The sequence below is a fragment of the Emydura macquarii genome, unplaced genomic scaffold, assembly GCF_026122565.2.
Source record: "Emydura macquarii macquarii isolate MOO-44397 ecotype Brisbane River unplaced genomic scaffold, CSIRO-AGI_Emac_v2 contig_2473, whole genome shotgun sequence".
NCBI lineage: Eukaryota > Metazoa > Chordata > Testudines > Chelidae > Emydura > Emydura macquarii.
Window position 1 is genome coordinate 2,470,163 of NW_027132610.1, and position 22,188 is coordinate 2,492,350.

At 41.1% G+C, this 22,188-nt stretch overlaps 1 protein-coding gene across 1 annotated transcript in view; it reads right to left on the reverse strand.

The window, feature by feature from the left end:
- ARHGAP20 (Rho GTPase activating protein 20) overlaps positions 1–22,188 on the reverse strand; it is an 89,898-nt gene that overhangs the window by 55,937 nt on the left and 11,773 nt on the right. The window lies entirely within an intron of this gene.

Sequence of the window (22,188 nt, forward strand, 5' to 3'; positions counted from 1 at the left end):
CTAACTACTGAACTTATCCTATCTTCCAGCTCTGCTAAATGTGTCTGTTACTTTAAGAAGTGTATTTTTCAGGAAGTAGCAAAATGGGGATGGAGCCAGCGTTAGCCATTTTGGGAGGGAATTCCCCTCCCATGTAACTGCCTCCTGTCCACCTGGTCACACCACTGTGCCCAGGATTGGTCTAACCTTTTACACTGTATGAAAAAGGGATCTTTTAGCCACCAACTGGTTCAGGAAAACTGGAGCCCCGCTGCTGATACTATTTCTGCATTGTTTCCAGCATTAAAAAAGTAGTTTTCCTAAAGACTATTGTCCAAATAATTGGAAGTTTGGGATCTACTAACCCCAGCCACTGGATGGGTTGTGTGTGCTTTCTACTGGATATTTAACACAGATATAATACTTTTCTAAACAAACATTAACTGAACCAATCACCACAATGAATATTTATTTTACACCCTCCCTCCAGTGAATATTATGCACATTTCACAGGCAAAAGGATTACGTGACTTGACAAAGGGCACTGAGTCAGTGTCAGAGCCAAGGTCAGACCCCCTGAGTTCCTTCCAGTTCTGTGCTTAGTTATGTAGACCAGGAAGATTCAAATGCTATGAGCTGCCCCTTGCTGTCCTGGCAGATGGCTAGAAGGGGCTTGTCGCAGACCTAGCACATAAATCAATGCCCTTTACAGTTGCAAACTAGTCTGTAGCTTCACCTCCCCACCACACACACACAAAATTGAAGGATTTGTTTCACATCTCAAAGGCCATCACTGGGTGTCTGTGGGGAACCATCTATCTGCCTATTAGGAAAACCAAAGTGAACAAACTTTTAATCCTAGCAACTGGGTTTCCATTTTCCAGTTTCTCTTTCTGTCACATGAGTTCCTTGCACAGGCCCAGAGTAACTAGAAGTTTCTGCTAATGTGATCAGCTGTGGAAAAAATGAGCTGTGTTATATTTGCTTTGTCATTAGGCTTTATTTTTAGCAACCCATTGAGAGGAAGGAAAGCAATTCAGACCGTTTACCGTACATCTACACTACAAGCACGACAGCGACACCACTGTAGTGTAGATACTTGCTACAGCAACGGAAAGAGGTTTCCCTGTCACTGTAGCCTTGCTCAGAAGCCTGGTGGCTTTTCTAATGGAAAAAAAATGTGTAAAAAGGTGGTGGTAGGGGAGGGAGAATGAATCATAAAACCAAACAAAACTGAATTTTCCATTCAAATCTAAATCAATATTTTAAAATAAACATTTTTCTTACATTGAAAAAAATCTGGTTTTGAATTTTTTCATCAGTGTTATTAAATAATACATATTTAACGGCTTGAATTCTTCAGAAACTGAGAGAATCCCTGGAATAGTGCTGAGACAGCACCCCTGCCAACTCTCATGCAACCCAAACTTTGTGGGACTCTGAGCTTGCTCTACTAGCAATACCATTTTTTCACATTAACCAATCTGTGCCAGACTGAGCTTTTATCAACACAACAGGGTTTGCCACATACATCGCGCTTGCACCAGCATACACTGTTCTAATTCTGAAGATGAAGTTAGATCCAAGACTTCTTTTGTAAACAGAGCTTATTCTGGAAATGAGGTGACCAGTGGTGGAGCTAATAGAGGAGCAGGAGAGGCCTTTAGATGGATGTGTGGTGCCTTTTCAGGCATATCATGCCACAGGCAAGAGGAGAAGTACAACATACATTTTTATTTGGGGCTGGAGAGTGAGCCTTCCTTGGAGAAAAAGCCTTCAACAAAAACTTAATCCAAGACTCAGAAGAAGAAATATGAGGCAGGCATGAACTGCTAAGTGGAGCTTAGGAACCAAGTTGGCTCCCTGTTAGAAATACTTTTTAATGAGTAGAAATTCTACCCATATTTCCTGGCTGTAGCTTTTGCATTCAGGGTCACTATCTAAGAACCAATTATTAACGACAGTATTTGAACAAACCGAAAGACAGAGCTCTCATTTGGAATGCAGCCCTCCAATGAGGGGAAAAAACCCCAACCCATTACATAGCAGAAAGTACCCATCCATACACTATTTATATTGCACTCAAAACAAATGTTAACATTTCAAGATCTTGAAACGTATCCAGTTTCATCGTAACAGTAAAATGATACTTTGGCTAATATCTTGCATATGTATTATGACCATCTTGACAATATCATGGTAGCAGATCATCATGCAATATGTGTAAAAAAAGTAATGAGCGTTTCTTCTGTGCTGGGACCAAATTCACCACGGGCATAAGCAGATGTGAGATAATAGCCTCGAGCCTGCCTACAGCAGTGGTAAAATTGGCCCTAGCATGTGGATAAGTTATTAGAGCACACAGCCTGAAGAGGCTCACTTGCCGTGTCAAAAAGAATTAGAAAGCAACAGAGGACTGTTTTACACAGAGCATGACTATTCCTGAGAATTCCCAGCAGGGAATCAGGTCTTTAAAGAACAGTTGTATAATTATCAAAACCTACTTTAAGCAGCTTCTATTTTCTCAAACCAGTCAAAGAAACCAATTAGGAGGAAAAGGAGAAAACCTGGGAAATGTTTTATGGCTTCAGAATACTAATGATATGCAGCCAAATACGTCTTCACTATGCTGCTGCTGCCTTGCTTCCCACAGGTCTTCTGCACACAGGATAAGATTTTCAAAGGCAAGTGCCTAAAGATAAGCCCGTTCCTGGTATTTGTTCTGCGGAGCATATGGCTATGCCCATATAGAGCTCCGCTGGCTTCAGGTGCTGAGGAATCAGAGCTCCCATTGCTTTCAGTAGGACTCCACACAGACACAGGGATCTGTCCACACAGAACAATTTGTAGGATTGGGGCCTAAAATCCACATCTAGGCCTTTAAAATGTCCATTTACTACTCCCACCGACTTCAACTCAAGATTGGTTTTATTGGTTGGTCCAATTAGATATGTTTCTCTACATGCATATTTATCTTTGATAAGCAGGCAGAGAATGAGGTGGTGCCTTTTTCCACTGCAACTCTCCATTGAGTTAGGTGTTTATATAAAGCTTGAGCAGCATGTTATATTGTAATAATACATATATTTCACCCCCAGGCCAAAAATAAGCAAAAGCAGCCCAGAAGAGTATTTATTTTCCTGAAAGAGATAGGTGGGTGATTGAGGAAAGCTACTATGCTGCTGTAATATTAAACTGACGGTTAATAGAGGAGACTTGGATGCACAAACACAAACATTCTTTAATTGTAATGGCAGCCAATCAAATTTTGAAAGTTAGTCAACTTGATCCAGCTAAAGGAGCTGCTTTCTGAGGAAACAAGGCATGTTCACTTTCATTTACCAGTAGTAAATCTTATATAGAGAAACCAGTGCTGAATTCCAAAAGCTAGTGAATTTATTTTGTGCAAACATACTGCAGATTTACTTAACCACTACAGTCATATACAGTAGCTTCCATACAATTAAGACTGACAGATTTGCCCCATATTAAAAACTGTAAAAACAAAAAACAAAACCTTTATTCTCTGAGTATCACTATTTCTATTGCTTCCTGAAGAGGATGTAATTTATTGAACACAGTTCTGTTTTAAAGATCATTTAAATGCTTCATTCATTTACTGGACCAGTACCGGTTTGCTGGTTTTAATTCAACTACATATTGAAAAAACTAGTTGCATAAGTACTATACTTGAAGTCTCATCTTTGCATTGTGCCAAAATATTAGTTACGCTGAATTACTAGCAAGAGTTATAATGAGGCATGAGATGAATGTTCAGAAAATCAAACAGCGTAAAATATGTTTCTTTCATACTCTCCATGAAAGCCAGTGAAGGAACCAGAAATGCAATAGAATACTCACATAGCTATTCCTGTGAAATGTGTAATTAAAAAACACAAACAAACAAAAAATGCCCCCTCCACACCTTTCACCATTCAAGCCTGGCAGCTTAAATGAAAACAAACTTCATTGAAGTCATTTTTACACAGCTGAAATGACAACATTCTCTGTACAGCAAGAATGCACTATGGAGTAGTGGGTAGAGTCAGGAAAAACACATGTGGCTTGGTTTATTTCCAGGTTTTTTTTTAAAGCTTTAACAAATAGCTGCAAGGTGTTTATTCTGCAAGTTTAACACAAGGGGCCAAATTCTCTGTTGGTGTAAGTTAGCAATGTACATTTCAATAAAGGACTGCCAATTTACACCAGAAAAGTTATTTAAAACTTATATAAAGCACTAATGAACACAGGAGACTTCAAGTACTTGCTGTGTGGATATTCTGCAAAGTTTGCTACAGAGCTTCAATACAGATCAACTAAAAAGTCAGAGGGCTTATGATGGAGGGAAAGTTGAGGCAAGGATATATTTGCAAGTAGAAGGCAACAAAGCCTTTTTAGCCTTCAGAAGAATTGATCTCCTGTTCACAACTGCAATTTAAATTTTTATTCAGTGACATAGCACCATCACCTTGAATGGCATTCCCATAACAGTTCTAATAGGGAGATGCCATTACAGGCATTATTGACACAGGCAACGATTTTCTTGGTTCCTTCTGCTTCCCTTGTCACAAAAAAAAAGTGGCTTTTTGCACAAAGTAAAATAGAAAGGACCAAAAGAAAAAAAAAAAGAGAGAGAGAGACGGATCATAAAACGCCCCCCCCTTCCAATCATGACTTAGCCCATAAGCCAGTGGTGCAATTTAAAAATTCCCCTAGCACAGGAGAATCTTAGGTGGTGTACAGCCAGCTACACCAGTTCTACACCACCCCCTTCTGTCCACCCCATGACAGGGTAAAGGAGCAACAGCACTCTGGTGATCCCAGCTGCACAGAGGCCACTCAAGAGCCAGTGCAGCAAGCACAAATTACAGCAGCCCTGAGGAGCAGAATTTGCATGCTCATCCAAAATACCCTTTTCATGCTACAAAGCAGCCACAGCTTGTTTACAAGCTGCGGTGGGATTGTATGTGGAAATGGTTAGCATATCCCACTGCCCACACCTACAAGGAAACAAGCGGGTGGCAGGCAGTTACATAACACATTACTTTTATTTAAGTAGTAGGGAAAATATAAATAATAGTTCTGGATTACAGCTAAACTTCTTACCACAGCCTAATCACCTAACAGGGTTACCACATAATAAACTGGGGTATGTTAATGCGAGGCAGGCTACTCAGCACCTATCAGAGTCCCATAACCATGAGGTCACTCCCCATCAGCCGCTGAATATTCCCTTCTCCCGCTGCTGTCCTAAGTATCTCTCCTCCCCAAGCTGCACCACATGGAAACTGTCTCCAGTTATGCCATTGTATTTTTTTTTAAAAAACAATCACTTGGTCCAAAGCAATAAAAGACATTTGAGCCTGGTCAGACCAAATTAAAGTAGATTTCACCAGCTATTAATTTTCAGGCCTCTTGGCAGATTCCCCTTTTCAGGAGTCTTGAGTTACTAAACTTACTGACTTACAAACCATCAAAGTAATAAAATACAAAAAGCCTTAAATAGGCTTGTTAAAAGATGAATCTCTATATTACATATTCTAATATTAACTCTGGTTCTGTTCACTCTTTTCACCTGCTTTCTTTAATTTCCTTCTCTCAGGATTAACAGGATTCTATATTAGGTTCCCTTTTGTTACTATTTAACCCTATTTAATTGGATACTTTACAAGATCTTATAAAACCTGGATCAACCATCTTTAGGAGTCATCCAACCATCGTGTGGGCAGGTAACAAGGAAGAGCTAAAGCCATCATGTTCTTTTTCCTACCATGGGCTACTAAACTCTATAAATGGCCATTCAAACCTGCCACTCTTTCCCCAGCCAATCTCTTACTTCATTTTAAGCAGCCAGATTGGAATTCTTCCCAACTGTTTAAACTGTCAGCCTACTATGTGACAGAGATCATTGATTCAGCACCTATCGGACTGATTAATCACTCCTGAAACTCCATTGAACTCAGTGGCATTACAATCCCAATGGCCCACTGTGTTTAGAAAGAACAGATTAAGAACAGGACAGTGGGAATCAGTGTGGTTCCTCTTTGGATATTCAGGTCTCCCACCCCTGGGACACCAGGATCAGTATGGGCTATGGGGGAAGCGCCACCCCCTTCCCTTTCAAGAGGACATCCTCAGCAGGGTGTCTGTTCCGGAGATAGTTGTGAGCTCACCCACTACCTCCTCGCTACCTGTCCCATTACCTTTTAAACAGGCAAAGCAACAACTGTCTATGAAAAGCTCTTTGGGCTTAAAAAGCCTCCTACAGCTGGTACAGGTGGCTCCTGCAGCAGGGCTCACCACAGAGTGGTTGAAGTGACAGCAGTGCCACATGGCTGCCTGCTGAAGTCCTGAAGTTTGTTAGGGTGAGAGGCAGCCTGTCCCATGACCTTCCCCTCTTGCATCTCCAGACACCTGCAAAACACACCTTGAATACTGTGTGCAGTTCCGATTGTCCATCTCAAAAAAGATGTATTAGAATTGGAAAAGATATATTAGAATTGGAAAAGGTACAAAGAAGGTCAAGAAAAATGATTAAGGGTGTGGAACAGCTTCCACATGAGGAGAGGTTCAAAAGACTGGGACTTTTCAGCTTAGAAAAGAGATGACAAAGTGGGGATCTGATCAAAGTCTATAAAATCATGAATGGTGTGGAGAAAGTGAATAAGGAAGTGTTACTTACTCCTTCACATATCACAAGAACCAGGAAGGAAGCAGGTTTAAAAAAACAAAAGGAAGCATTTCTTCACACAACGCACAGTCAACCTGTGGAACTCTTAGTCAGAGGATGTTGTGAAGGCCAAAACAATAACAGGGCTCAAAAAAGAACTAGATAAGTTCATGGACGATAGGTCCATCAATGGCTATTAACTAGGATGGTCAGGGATGCAACCCCCATGCTCTGGGTGTCCCTAGCCTGTTTATTTCCATCTAAGCACCTGGCATTGGCCACTGTGGGAAGACAGGATACTGGGCTAGATGGACAGTTGGTCTGACCCAGTATGCTGTTCCTATGTTCTTAATTCTCATTCCCTCTCTCTCTCCACCTCTCCCCCCCCCCCCCCCCCCAATAAAGTCCAGCTATAATGGAGGAGTCCATATAAGGGCAACTCTCTTCTACCACACTCCTCCATTTAGTGTTCACCAGTGGAAACAATTCACTGACAACTATTATGAACCCCACTGAAGTGGGAAAGTTTATAGGACATCCAGTCTCCCCAGATCCCAGGGCCAGCCGCACTTTTGAGAAGCCTTTCCACAAACTGGTCTAGACACTGGCCACCTGCTCTTTTAGTCATCCATGCTGGTTTTAATGGTTCCCCTGCTCCACTTTGGCCATAGGTTCCTGTGTAGATCAACCTGTAGTTTGACCTGACCAAATCTCAGTACAGCCTTCTGATCAAATAAATTACTTGACATTATACTTTTGCCTGACTATCCTTTTCCCATAGATCTGTGCTATAGGAAGATGCCTACATGCTCTGGTCTGGCATGACAGAAGTCCCTATGGAGCCACCCCATAGGCCCCTTTCACACAATAAGGCAGATATGGTGGTAGTTGTATGAACCGGTGGGGCCCAGAGGTTGCATGTCTGTTGGGAGTCACAGCTGGGCAATAGAGGTAAGAAAGGGGAAGGACATGTGAGGATGTCGCTGCTTGAGAATTATGCACGTTGAGCTACAGTACTTAGAGACCATTTCCTCTCCTAAGCTAACTCAGTCAACTAGGGTCACACAGCACCCAGAGAGGCCAGAAGAGACAACGTTCTAGCTGAATGAGAGGTGACAGAAGGAGGTTAGTGCATGCCAGTGGCAGGAGGAAATGCAGCAGATGAACTGGTCCACACTGCAGAAGGTCAGCTATTGATAGGCATCTCCTCCCACCCCTTCTAGTAAAATATGACCCGTTCCCCATGATCAGGAGAGAAGAGATTTTTCTGCTCTCACTGAAGTCTGTTGCTACCTGTCAACCATCACAGGCTTGTAAGCACCCGACAACAGTGGGGACTCTATGGTGTAAATTCAGTATAGCACCACTGAAAACTTAAACTGAGGATATGGGCTTATCTCTTTAGTTAGCTTGAGAAAGTACTGTGCATTTCAACATGGAGTATTGTGTCCAGTTTTCCACTACAGGAAGAATGTGAACAAATTGGAGAAAGTCCAGTGGAGGACAATGAAAACTATTAGGGGGCTGGAGCACAAGACTTATGATGAGAGGCTGAGGGAACTTGGCTTGTTTACTCTGCAGAAGAGAAGGATGAGGGGGGATTTGATAGCAGCCTTCAACTACCTGAAGGGGAGTTCCAGGGAGGATGGAGCTAGGCTGTTCTCAATAGCAGTAGATGGCAGAACTAGGGGAAATGGTCTCAAGTTGCAGTGGGGAAGTCTAGGTTGGATATTAGGAAACACTTTTTCACAAGGAGGGTGGTGAAGCACTGGAATGGGTTACCTAGGGAGGTGGTGGAATCTCCATCCTTAGAGGTTTTAAGGCCCAGCTTGACAAAGCCCTGGCTGGGATGATTTAGTTGGAGTTGGCCCTGCTTTGGGCAGGGGGTTGGACTAGATGACCTCCTGAGATCCCTTCCGTAGATCCTAATATTCTATGATTCTATGAAGCCAGTCTGGCTGGGACTTTCTAATGTGCCATTGAATATTTGATTGCCACCTTGTTGAACCTGCTCCCAGAGTTAATGGGAATGAATCTGTCATTGGTTTGTTTCAAGGGCTTTAAACTGTTCTCTGATGTTAGTCCCACAGGATATGAATTATCTTATTGCAGTGAGGAGATTTACTTGATACCTCTGTCTCTGCTAGCTATTGCATGACCCAGATTCTTTTTGAGCTACAGCAGACAAATTAGTTTCAACTGTGCCCACCTGTTGACTCCCGTATAATTGCCTATATACTAAATTAGTCTTTTTACAAAGCTTCTTGACCTATTTCTTTGAAGATTCCTATCTGATGCTAATTTGGGTAGGGGGAAGAGAAGACTTACAGGGCCTAATTCTTCACAGCCTTGCACTTTTGTACAATCACACATGTGCAAAGTGGATGCAGATAAGATATAAGGCAGTGAAGAATTAGGCCCCATGTGTTCTGTGGGGAGCATGATAAGAAAACTTTTTGCTTGATAAGAACTTATTTTTATATTTGTTGCCACTTTTGGTTTGCCAGATCTATGACTGAGTCCAGTTCTTGACTCTTTGGTGAAAACGGGTATTAGACTTTATACATCACCCACCAAGCCAGCTGTTCTCTTGGAAAACACGGGTCACAAAACTCAGGAGAAAGCATGGGCAAGCCAGAGAAACTGTTCTCAGTCAAAGGGACTCAGTGGTAAAACAAGTTCCCAAGGGAGGATGGACAAATCCAGAGTCTGAGGACTTTCAGGGTACAATGCAAAATCCTACTTCTGGACAAAGATTTCCTACCACAGCCTAATTAACAGGAAATCGGGAAAAGGGAGGAAGTGGGGGAAAGGCACCCAAGCATATATATTCTAAACAGCACTGCAGGCAGACACTGTGATGGGGGAGATCGGGCCTGGTGGTCAGAGCCAGAAGCAGGAGTCCAGAACAGGGTTGGAGCAAGACCAGGAATAGAGCTGGAGTAGAAGCAAGGCTGGAACAGGCTAAGACTTATGGAATCTATTACCACTATCAGGCAGTGAAGAGTTCCAAGCCATGAAGTGACATAGAGCAGACTGAGCTGCTGTTTCTCTTGTACGGCTTATATACCTGTCCTGAGAGTCACCAGCCCAGCTCCTGGCTTGTAGATTGGCTGAAGCCTAGCACAGGAGTGAGTCAATGTACATGACTTAATCAGTTTCTAGTTCAGGGATGACTCATCACCTTACAGTCCCCCTGCACGAGGGAGGCAAGAACAGAAAACATTCTTGAAGTCCACAGGTAACCCTACCATGAAGACCTAGGAACCTGGGAAGTGCTCAGAGATGAGCCCATTTTAAAAAAAGATAAAAGTAGATTATTATACTTGTTGCATAGTTAGAACTCTTTAGAGGCACCACCACTTTGTATTCCATCAAAAAGTGACCCAGAGAGGTAAGGCACCACTATATCAGTCTAGAATTCCACAAATATTTAATCCTAACAATTTTCAGAGCTTTGGACACCAAGGACAGCAGATCATTGGTTGCTTTCCCCTTGTTTACCTAAGACAAAATGTTACAAGGAACTCTGTCAGTCCCCGATTTCTTCAGGTATGTCACTGCCCAACTGCTATGCATAAACGCAGTCATTTGACTGAGACGTTATTAACAAGAATTATAGATATACAGGTGCTGAACAATTACTCAATTTTGCCAAATGGTCTCTTCTCCAAAGAACAATCTAAAAGCATGTGGGCACGGTACAATAGGAGTTTAGAATCTTACTTTTATGAGATATAACCACTTCACCACCTTTGACTTACAACTGTCAAAACTCTAAAGGAGAATTGGATTAAAAGGCCAGTGTGAATTAATCATAATAATAACAACAGTAAATTCTAAAGTTAACTCCTATATCTGAACTTGAAACCCTTTGAAAATTTGCTTCTGAGCTTCCCCCTTTTTTGCCTCTCTTCCTTTCCTTTTAATAAAAAGCAGCATATTGCTAAGTCTAGAAGCAGCAGCACATTTCAATCTCCAGATGTAAACACATAATTGTAAGCCAGTTTGTATGTAATAAATGAATAACTGATGTGTTTTACAACACAAACACATGAGCAGGAAAACAGGAACTCCAATCTGTGAATTCAAAGGCCACTGGAGGCCCTAGAGTTCACTTTGTTCCTTATTGACAGTTTTAATAATATTTTCCCCTAACTAGTACTGCAGAAAAATAACATCTGGATGCAAGTGCATAGTGTGAGGAAACCATACACTCCAGCACCATAATTAATCTAGATAAAACATGAATTGAAAGTGCCCTTTATTATTAAATTATTTTAAATAGGGCATTGTATTAAGATGAGGACCATGCTGAGACACTACAGAGTTGACTTTTTAGAAAAATTGTATTCATATTTGGCTGTATTATGTACAAAAACAACATACTAATGAGAGCTAGTCAAAAATTCCATTTTTGTCCAATGGGAAATTCAGATATTTTGAAATTTGTTTACATCATGACCCAGGACAAAAAGTTGAAATTTCATGAAACAAAAAAAAAATCAGAAAAAAATGTTTAATTGGTAATTCCCAATTTGAACATTCCTGAATGCAAAAGTTTCAGTTTGTCGATCCACAATCTCTGTCTCTGTGGCAGAGCTGTTGTGCTGCATCATGGGAGCTAGCCAAAGGAAAAGGCCATGAGTGTAATCATGGGAGATGTACAAAGGGGCCATAAGGGATCTGGAACTACAACTCCCATGGGGCTCCATGGCAGCTCAGACACACACACACACAGATTAATGTCGACCTGGCCTGAAATGTTTCATTTAGATCTTCCGAATGGCAAATTCTTCCAAAATAGATATTTTCCAACAGAAAATTTTCCTCATTTCCAAGGGGAATAGAGTTAGTTCATTTTCATTTTCAACCAGCCCTAATACTAATAGTATTTTGAAGTACTATGAAAATGTCTTAAATGCAAGACTTCCCATGTAAAGCGGGAATGTGATCATCTTGAGCTCATTTAAGAGTGGAATGACTGTTTATAGAAATGGCTACATATATTTTGTCATTCACTTTCTGCATATTTGCATTAAAACTTAAGCAGTACATTGCTTATCACAAATTTAAGCGAAGTCCCTATTCAGTAGGGCATTAAGTAACTGCCTAACTAAGTTTTGAGAGTTGCCCCACTGAAGTCAATGGGACTATTCACATGCTACAAGTTAAGCACATGCTTAAATACACTGCTGAATTAGGGCTTATGTAGGGCCCTGATTCACTGGTATGTCCCATAATAGGCCCTGTACTTTTTGGAGACTTGAATCATTTCCCACTGAAGCAATGAAAAGGCTCCCATTGACTTCAGTAAGAGTTGGATCAAGTCTTTAATCCAGTATTGCAAACTTCAAGTGTTTGTGAATCATGGGGCAGGCAGAGGATTTTAAAAGGTGGGGGGTTTTATGGGCCTTGTGGTTTGAGTCCTTAGGGTTCAGGTTTTCAAGCTTTGCTCTATAACCATAAGGGCTAGAAACTTTTGGATGGTGTTTTGTTTTGTTTTTTATAATGAAAGCTGAGATTCTCATAATCACATGACTCCAGGATCTAGGGGTCTAAAAAAGAAACAATATTACAAAACCTGTGATAAAATCGCAACATTTGGCAGCAATTAATCCTTTAGTTTGGGAATTTTTGTTCTTACGTTTTTCCCTCCCCTTCTTATTGTTCTGCGAAATGTCTCTTCTTTCCCCATGTTATTCAATACATATGATGTCTCTTGGACAAATCACTCTAAACCCAGGAATGCAAAATCACAGGTTGGCAACTGAGTTTTTCTCATCCCTTGAATCTCGCAAATTCCATTTCTGCCCTGGAAGAATGGTTGGACAATACTGCCAGCTATATCACCCTTAACCTTGAGAAGACAGGAGCCCTGCTGCTGGGGAGGGATTGTCTACATGAGGGGTTTTCCTCTTCTTTTGTGTGTCTCTTATTGACAGGAGAAATTCAGGAGGTGAAGAATCTTTGGGTCATTTTTGACTATGCCCTTTCCATGTCCAGGCATGCTGTGAAAGAGGTGTTTCTTCAGTTGTGCAGGTCACACCCTTATTTATCCTGTGACAACTTTGCAACAGCAACAGTTGCCCTGATGACCTAAGAGGTTAGATTACTATAATTCTCTCAGACGGACTCTCTGCAGGGCTTTTCCACCACTTGCAGCTCAGAATACAACACCACATTTGCTCAAACTAGTGAGCAAATGTAATGATCTAACACCCATTAATTATTCACACCAGCTGCTTGCAAAGTGGTAGACTGACTTTAACCTGCCACTGCTGTTTGTAAAGCCCTTATTGTGTAGGCCCCAGATACAGTAGAAATCTCCTCCCTGAGCCCAGTTCTAACTGATAACTTTGCATTTCAGGGATCACACCTTCACTTGTGGTAGGCTCTGGAACGTAGAATTTGTTTACTCGTCATCCATCTCTGCCAATTCTTTCTCACTTAAAGGTCTTAAATCTTCCCAGTCTCCCTCAAAGGCATTTCTTAGTGTGACCTCACACAGCCCTGCCCCCCCCCCCAATTTGATGAATTAAAAATATTGTTGTTATATTGTGTACTGTTTCAGTTTTGCATAGATTTCCTTCCCCACCACACCCCAACACTTGGCTGGGGCTGCTTTCGAAATAAATTATTAACTTTTGGCTACATAGGTAATACATTCACATTCTGTGTGTACCTAAACTCCCACTGCAATTGAAATTGCAGTTTCAATTGAATGTTATTTATTATTGGTATCACTGTAGTACCTAGGAGCCGTAGTCATGGACCAGGATCCCATTGTGCTAAGCACTGTACAAACAAAGAACAAAAAGACAATCCCTGCCCCTTACAATATTCTTCTTCATAGCTATCCTAAGCAGTTCAGTAGCAGTGTTGCTGTACTAAATAGCTGCCACATTCCAGAGCTGACTGCGTCTCAGTGGCAAGTGAAGTAATTCCTGTACATGAGAGAGATTGAAATGTATTTTTGAGATGCTATGGGATGAAATGCACTCCAGGCCTCCAGTACTGAAGTCAATGGGAGCAGAATCTGACATTAATATTAATATTAATATGAGGTGTTAACCATCATCAAACATACACAGGCCATATTTTAGCTAAAAAAAATGAATGAAAATATGATACATGATTGCAAATTGAAATAAATGTTTAACATGTTAATTATTGACATTGGCCTTTATTCCCCTCCTCCTCACAACCTGTTTTGGGTAAAAACACTGAATACTGATCTTCCCAGTGAAGAGGGAACAGTTAAGGCCTTCTGGCAATTTACATTTATTAAATCTCTGTTTGTGTCTTCATCTAGTCACACAGATTGGCTCATCCACATATCTTCTGATTAAAATCTTAGGAACAGACTGTCCAAGACTTTGGGAACACGATGTATTTGCCTAGAGCCAAGTGGCATGTATTACTATATAATCTGTTATGTAGGAATATTTAGCATTTGGCCAGGACCCTTCAAAGATAACATATCAGAATCATTTATTGTGATTTAGGAAAAGGAGCGGTGTTTCACGAAACATGAAACTTTAATTCTATTTAATGGAAGAAAAAACCCTAAGAAATTTCTTAAATCTATATTTTTTCCCAAACATCTGCAAATACAAATCTAAAAATCCAAATGAGGATTATTTTCTAATCTATTTCCTTCTGAGGTCCATGGAAGTGTTCTTTTTATAAGCCTTCTAAAAATATTAGTTTAAACATTTAACACAATCCTTGCACCTAGCCTATCAAAATACACTTAATAGCACAATAGAGTAGTTTCATTTCTAAAAATTTAACTTTCATATGCAGGAGTGTATTTATAAATTTCCAACTAGATCCAAAAATGAAACTCTTTCTAAAATCTCTTGAAATTAAATCAGTGTGTTACAGCTAGCAAAAGTTCTGCCTTCTCTTGGGAGAAGGAGTCAGCTTCATTTACAAATATAACAATTGGGGGGAGGAGCATTTTTCAGAAAGCACTCAGTGTTGGCCTAACTCTGCACTTGTTGAAAAGAATGGAAGTTTTACAACTGACCCACAATGCTTTGCTGAAGCAGTTAATTAGAAAAAAAAATAGATAAGGATGTCAATACTGGCCCATGATGTCAGCCTCCACTGTTACACTTCCAAACCAGCACCGTCCTGCTTTCTTCTATCAGGCCCCTCACTCTTGAGAGGAGCTCTCCAAAAACTATCTGCAAAACTACCTCACTATTCTCTTTCAGATCCCTCCTTAAACTCTCCTCTGCTGTGATGCTTAAACAGATCTTGATCATGGTTAGGCTGTGGGAGCACTGAGACCACTACAAGTCAAGTTCACCAATATTTAGAGCCCTGGAAATCCACGGATATTCACTTTATATCCACGGATAGACGCGGATCATGGATTGGATGGGGATACAAATTTTGTATCCATGCAAGGCTCTACTAATATTGTGTCATTGTTTCCTTGTACTCCCCATCAGTCTGTATCCATCTGCTGTCTCTGGTCTTGTACTCAGATTGTAAGCTCTTTTGGGGTGAGGATGGTCTTTGATTCTGTGTTTGTACAGCTCCTAGCACAATGGGCTCCTGGTCCATGACTGGGGCTCCTAGATGCTACATGAATACAAATAATATATAATATTATTAATACAGACTTAAATTCCACTGCTACAATGAGCTCAAAGTGGGAGCAGGTGTCAATTCACAAAAGCTCACCGAAGGCTCAGAAACCAGATAGCTGTACTCACATTTAATGCCTCCTATACTTTCAAACAAGTTTCCTGTATGAAAGAATGAGTTGGTTTGAGAAAAGTCTCAAGCCCTCTATACAAGAGAGTTTTGAGATTCATAGATTTCAAGGCCAAAAGGGATCATAATGACCATCTAGTATGACTTCATGGATAACAGACAATCAGATTTCACCCAGTCATTCCTGTTTCGAGCCCATAACTTCTGGTGGATCTAGAACACATCATTCAGAAAGTCATTGGTTGAACCACAATGAAACCCAGTAGCAAACAAGATGATTACGGCTGTACACCATACTCCGGGCCAAATATAATTGACCTGAATTTGGTTCTGTCATCAGATATTTATGGAGTTAAATAATAGACCTGAAGTGTTTCACATCTGAATACCAATTGGCAGAAATACCAAAAAGATTACCCTTTTCAATAATAGAGATCCCTTGGAGTTTGAGGATGATTGTCTTCTATTAAATGATAGCTAGTTTTCACTGGTGGACCACAGGTGGCTAATGAGACTGATCCGGGAGCCACAAATCTTGTCACCGTTGGGATGGACATTTCCTGGTGGAAGGGGAGGATCTAGATTGTTGAGTCTGGCTACAGTATGTTCTTTCCATTTCTGTTTCCTGTTGTTTTTGCTGGATCTTGAAATACTGGGGATCCTTGCCACAAGGTCCTTTTCCATTTTGATCGGTGAAGGGCTTGTGTTTTCCTTGAGTTTATGTCAATATTGCACCTCTTCATGTTGGCTTTGAGGGTGTCTTTGAAGTGCTTTTTTTTGCCCAACCCTTGTCCGTTGGCCAGGGCTCAGTTCTGAGAACATGACCTGCTTCAGAAATTGATTGTCTGGCATTCGAAGAACATGACCAGCCCAATGGAATTGGTGGCAGATGATCATAGCTTCAGTGCTGGAAGTTTTGCCTTGCTCTGATGTTGGTGCCTTGGTCATCCTCCTGGATTCGGAAGATCTTGTGGCGACACTGTTGATGGTATCTTTCAAGAACTTGAGGTGTCTATTGTACATGACAACCCAGGTTTCACACCATACAAAAGAGCAGGGATAACAACAGTCTCATACACTAGACGCTTGGTTTGATTCTTGATGTGACATTCTTTGAAGACATGTTTTCTCAAGCATTCAAAAACTGCACTGGTGGAGATGTTGAATTTCGTCATCATTGTCAACTTTCTGTGACAGATTACTGCTTAGGTAAAGGAAGTGCTTGACATTCTCTAAGGTCTCTTTATTGATCTGAATTATAGGATTAAGATCCTGGTGACTTGGAGCCTGTTGGTGGAGTACTTTAGTTTTCCGGTGTTGAGTGTAAGCCCGAATTGGTTGTAGGCCTCAGAGAAAATGATGACTACTTTTTGAAGATCCTCTTCTGAATGGGCACATAGGGCACCGTCATCCACATACTGGGGGTTAATGACTGATTTAATGATAGTCTTTGTCTTGGATCAGTGGTAATTTACGTTGAAGAGTTTGCCATCCATTCTGTATTGGATGTCAAGTCTGGAGAACTTTTCAGCAATGAGAAGCAGGATGAAAGCAAGGAAATGGGAAAAACTAGGAGGAGGTTTGTTTAGGCAGGACAGGCCTGATGGAAGGTGAGTCCCCTCCCAGGGTCCCTAGTGGGATTTGAATCAGTGACCCCTGGCTTCCTGCTCTAACCGCTGCAACACAGGGCCAAGCCTCTGGTGCCTTGGGCACTGGGAGGAGGTTGGCTCAGTCAGAGATGGCGAGGCAGGTTGCATCGGTGACGAGGGAGGCGAATCGGCTGGGGAGTGATGACACAGCTTTGCTTGACTTCTGTCAACTAGGAAGGGGTCCGTTTAGGATTCATTGCTGATGACTATCACAGACATGTTGTTGTGGAGGAATCAGAGGATGGCAACAAATTTTGGTGGGCATTCAAATTAAAGGAGAATTCTCCACAAAGCCTCACAACAAATAGAGTCAAATGCTTTCATGAGGTCAATGAAGGCCATGTACGGAGGTTGATGTTGTTCATGGCACTTTTTCTGAAGTTGGTGGATGATGATGATTATGTTGGTGGTACACCTTGAGATAGTCTGAATCTGCATTGCGATTCTGGAAGGATTTCCTTGGCAATGGGGAGCAGCCAGTTGAGGAGAATTGTGGCAAGAATCTTTCTGGAAGTGGACAGCAGGGCGATTCCTTGATAGTTTCCACAATCTGATTTGTCTCCTTTCTTGAAGATGGTCATGATCATGGCATCCCTAAGATCGGCTGGAATTTCTTCTGAATTCCAAATCTTGAACATTAGGGCATGAAACTGGTGATCCAGCTTTTCCTATTTTTTGAAGATTTCAGCAGGGATTCCATCAGGTCCAGATGCCTTATTGTTCTTCATCTGTTTGATGAATTCCTTTACCTCAACGAGTACTGCTGGGGTTCTGAGGTCATTCCTGATGGGAAGTTGACGGATTAAGTCAAAGATGCTTTTGTCAATGTTAGAACCACGTTTCAGGAGGTCTAAATATTCCTTCCACCGTGCATTGATCAATTCATTGTCCCTGAGGATGTTAGCTCCATCCCTGGATCTAGGGGGGGTGTTAGCCTTTTGGTGCTAGGTCCTTAGAGGGCTTTGGTGGTACTGAAGAATCTGGGCATGTCATGGGTGTCAGACAGTTGTTGGGATCTCCTTCGCTTTCTTCTCCCACCACTTGTTCTTCATTTCACGGGTTTTCCTTTGAAGCTAAGCTTTGAGTTGATGGTGGATATATTGCTTCTGCTTGGAATTGATGTCATTCTGTCAAGCACAGAAGGTCAATCAGGTCTTGAATTTCCTGATTGTTCTCATCAAACCAGTGTTGGTGCTTCCTGGGTGAGAAGACCAGTGTTCCCACATACGCAGCATAGACGACTGATTTGAGTGCTTTCCTGTGATCTTCGAGGTTCTCCATCTCAATTTTGATATTCATCAGTTACTCAGTGAGACACTGTTGGAAGAGGTCATGCTTAGCTGAGTCCTTGACACTCTCGATATATATCTTTTGTCTGGTTGATTTTTTCGGCATTAGTTGTTTTGGTGCGAGTTTAATGGAAGTGATAGAGCGGATGAGGCAATGGTCCACACAAAAATCATCTGCATCAGTCATCGCTTTGATGATGTAAACAGCTTCACAATCATGATCATGGACAATGACATAGTCCCAATGCTTAGATTGTGGATGTTCCCACAATGTCTTTCATTTGTTCTTTTGGCAGAACATGTTTGTGATAATTAGGTTGTGTTCTGGGCATTTGGTCAGGAGAATTCTGTTGGAATTGGTTTTGCCCACTCTTTCCTTTCCGATCATACCACTCCAGAGCTCCAAGTCACGTCTAACTCTTGCATTAAAATTGCCAAGGAGTATGAGCTTGTCCTCTTTGAGATGGCAGAGAGAATTTGGTCAAGGTTGGTGTAAAATCCTTCTTTGGTTTCCTCATTAGCATCGAGGGTTGGAGCATATGCACTGATGAGTGTTGCATGATGGTTCTTGGCAAGTTTAAGGCAGATGGTCATGAGTTGTTAACTACTAATTCCGAGAGTCAATTATTTAGTTTTTGATGATGAAATCAATGCTGTGGATTTATCGCACATCATTGCCTGCTCCTTTCCAGAAAAAAGTGTAACCAACATCTTATTCCTTGAGCTGTCCTTCTCCTGCATGTCGGGTCTCACTCATTGCAGCAATGTCGATTTCATGTCTCCTGAATTCTCTGGCCACGATCGCTGTTCTTCACTCTGTTTGGTTATTTTTTGGATTGTTCGACTGTTCCATGTTTCAAATTCATTGTTCAGTTTTGACTGGAGTAAGGTGATCCCTCTGGACATGGTTATCCAGTCTGGGGGAGGCAAGATATACTATGTTTAGTCTTCTTTTCTAGTCTCCACCCCATGCAGGGTGAGGAGAGTGGGCCCTAAAAAGAACTGCTCAGTTGCAGTTGCCAAGTTCCACTCTGTCCAAATTTAAAAACAACTATCTGAAGCAACCGCCTGCATGCCGGTCCATGACCAGGAGTTTCTGGTCATCTATGTCCCACTCCCGTTGTCACTCACCAATTGTCACAGGACTTAGACATGAATATGGAAGACACCTGTGCATGATTTATTTTAATGTGGGGCATCATTGCACACTAGTGTCCACACAGTGCTTGACAGGATGAGGATCTTAATCCAATGACAAAGAAACCAAGATGATTGGAGACCTTTATCCTGCTGCATCCTTCATCTGTCTTCACAGCCTTTGAGAGAAATTGTCTTTTCATCTGCCTGCTCCGCCACTGAAGACTTGGGGAGGGGGGAAATCACTGTTCATCTGGAACCTCACTTTGCCGCCTTGGGTGACCCTGCCAGGAGTGCAAGATTCCCAGTGGCATTGCTCTCAGGATAATGGGAACACTCAAGCCGCTCCACCACATCAAAGTCGCAGTCCACTGGGACAGCCTTTTCAATAGATTTCTAGTGTAAAACCTGCTCCAAGTACTTCAAAGTCAGACATCTAAATATGTGAAACAACACTAGCATGATTATCCAGGATCACTTTGTGAAGACAGACAGGTTGATTGTATGGAGAAGAGGAAGAGAATCAAAAATAGAAGGGAAAGAACATTTTGTATATTTTCATCCTTTGGTGGCAATGGGCCATATTCTATTATTATTCTGAAGTAATTCCATTGGTATCAATGGGATTACACCAGTGTAAATCTAGAGTAACAGCCACACAGCCCTAGACCACACAGTGTAGCAACCATCTTATAAAACTTTCAGACTCTTCTATACTCCAAATTTCTGGCAATTGTTATAATAAGTAATTCACTGAATGCTAAAACAGCCACCTCCAGACACCAGAATGGTTTGTTTAAGAAAAAAATACTGCGAATAACTTTTAAATTGCCAGAAGGCAAGTTTGCCCTGCATTTGCATTTTATTAAGTTGTGCCGTATGTCGTCTGAGAACACTTGAGGTATATAAACTGATATTAAAATACGAACTGACTTATGTTTCTAAGTATTTCCTGCCCTTATAAAATCTTTGTACTTGCTCATTAATTTCAACAAATATTGAGGTGAACCAGCTTTTGAGGTGAGACGATTCATATAAAATGCCTTACAAATGTTTGCTAACTTTGCATGGGATCTTATTATCAACAAGTCATTAATCAACCTTTAACAAGTCAGTGTATTGGAGTATTGGCATTGGGGATTGCTGCCAGAAGGGAAATTATGGATTTTGCTTATAACAAAGGGAACTAAGTGCTAAAATCGCTTAGAGAGAAAATACCTGGAGATTGGAAAACACAAGAGGTCATTCTGTTGTTCTTTAGCTATATTGTTAAAAGACAGAACACTTCACAAGAGTTAAACATTTACACAACAAACAGAGCAGGAAGTTCATACTCATCCATCAGTTTACTGAGGAAGAGGAATGCATTTTGTGCAACCGAAGAAGAAAGTTGTATAGGTTGAGACAGAAATTACAATCCCAGTGAAAAATGAAAATACTGCATGATCTAAAGGATTACCTCGCATACCTTTCTAAGGGTACAAGCCTGCTCCTATTATAGTGAAGGAAAGTTCTGTCACTGAATTCAACAGAGCCGGTCCTAAAATTGTAAGACTCTCTTCTTGGTAGAAACGGCTCCTAATGATTGACTTGTGGAGGAATCAGTATAAATGATACACATACTATTGGTAAAGTCCATTAGCTGAGGACAGCTGGATATAACACTTAGCTCTTTTATATAGTTCTCTACATATTGAAAGCATTGTACAGATACTAACTAAGCTAATCCCCTGCTTGTCCCTTCCAAGGAGATATCGTTTCAGAACAACATGAAACCGAGCTACTGCAGATTCAGCTGGCTCTAGACACGAGACCATTGCAGGGATGGAGAGATGTTGTTGAGCTAGATGCCAACAAACTGAGGAAAGCTCTAAAGATTAAGTATTGTGGGAGTCTGTCCCTATGTGCTCGGTCACACCCTCAAGCTGTCACCACTCACAAAACGCAGGAATATGCACATCCTTCTCCACTTTGAGAAATTCAATTTAGCATGAAAAAGTGTCTTGTGAAATCACAAATTGTAAAATAGCTGCAAAGATGGTGACAAAATAGTAAATAAGAGATAATAAAAATTAGTTACCATAGAGCTTAAATCATAACTAACCCCTTACTGAGGAAGGTAAGCAAACTGGAAACTAAATAAAGAAGTTAAGTGACTCGCTCATGGCCACAGAGGAAGTGCCAGAGCCAAGGCTAGCATCCATGAGTTCCTGGCTCCCAATCCTGTGTTCAACTGCTAGACTGCACAAAATAGCATAAACACCATTTAGAGTTATTTCTACGTTTCTCCTTTTGATTCAAAGGCAACAAAAAGACATGCAGCAGCTTCAAGTAGTTTCAATTTACTTTGCTTTGCTTTTTTGCAACACTGATGTTTTCTCAGAATTCTTTTCAGATTTATCAAGTGCTTTGGAATTCCACTGGATGATAACTATGAATCTAGGTATTAGGTAGATCAAACAGCAAATTTTCCAAGGCTCATACATTGATTCTCTAAGATGCACACCATAATGTGAGGGAAAGTGATCCATTGCATAGTTGTGCTTTAATTTTCCTCAATTATGTTTCCCAGTAAGGTTTTCCACATAATCTGAAACACTAACATTCTACTAGACTGTTCACTGTTTCATAAACATTGGTACTTTGCAAGTTTAAAGTATACTGAATTGTTGTTAAAGAAATGCCAACATGGCACAAGAGGAGACATATACATTAATGTATCCACAGAAAC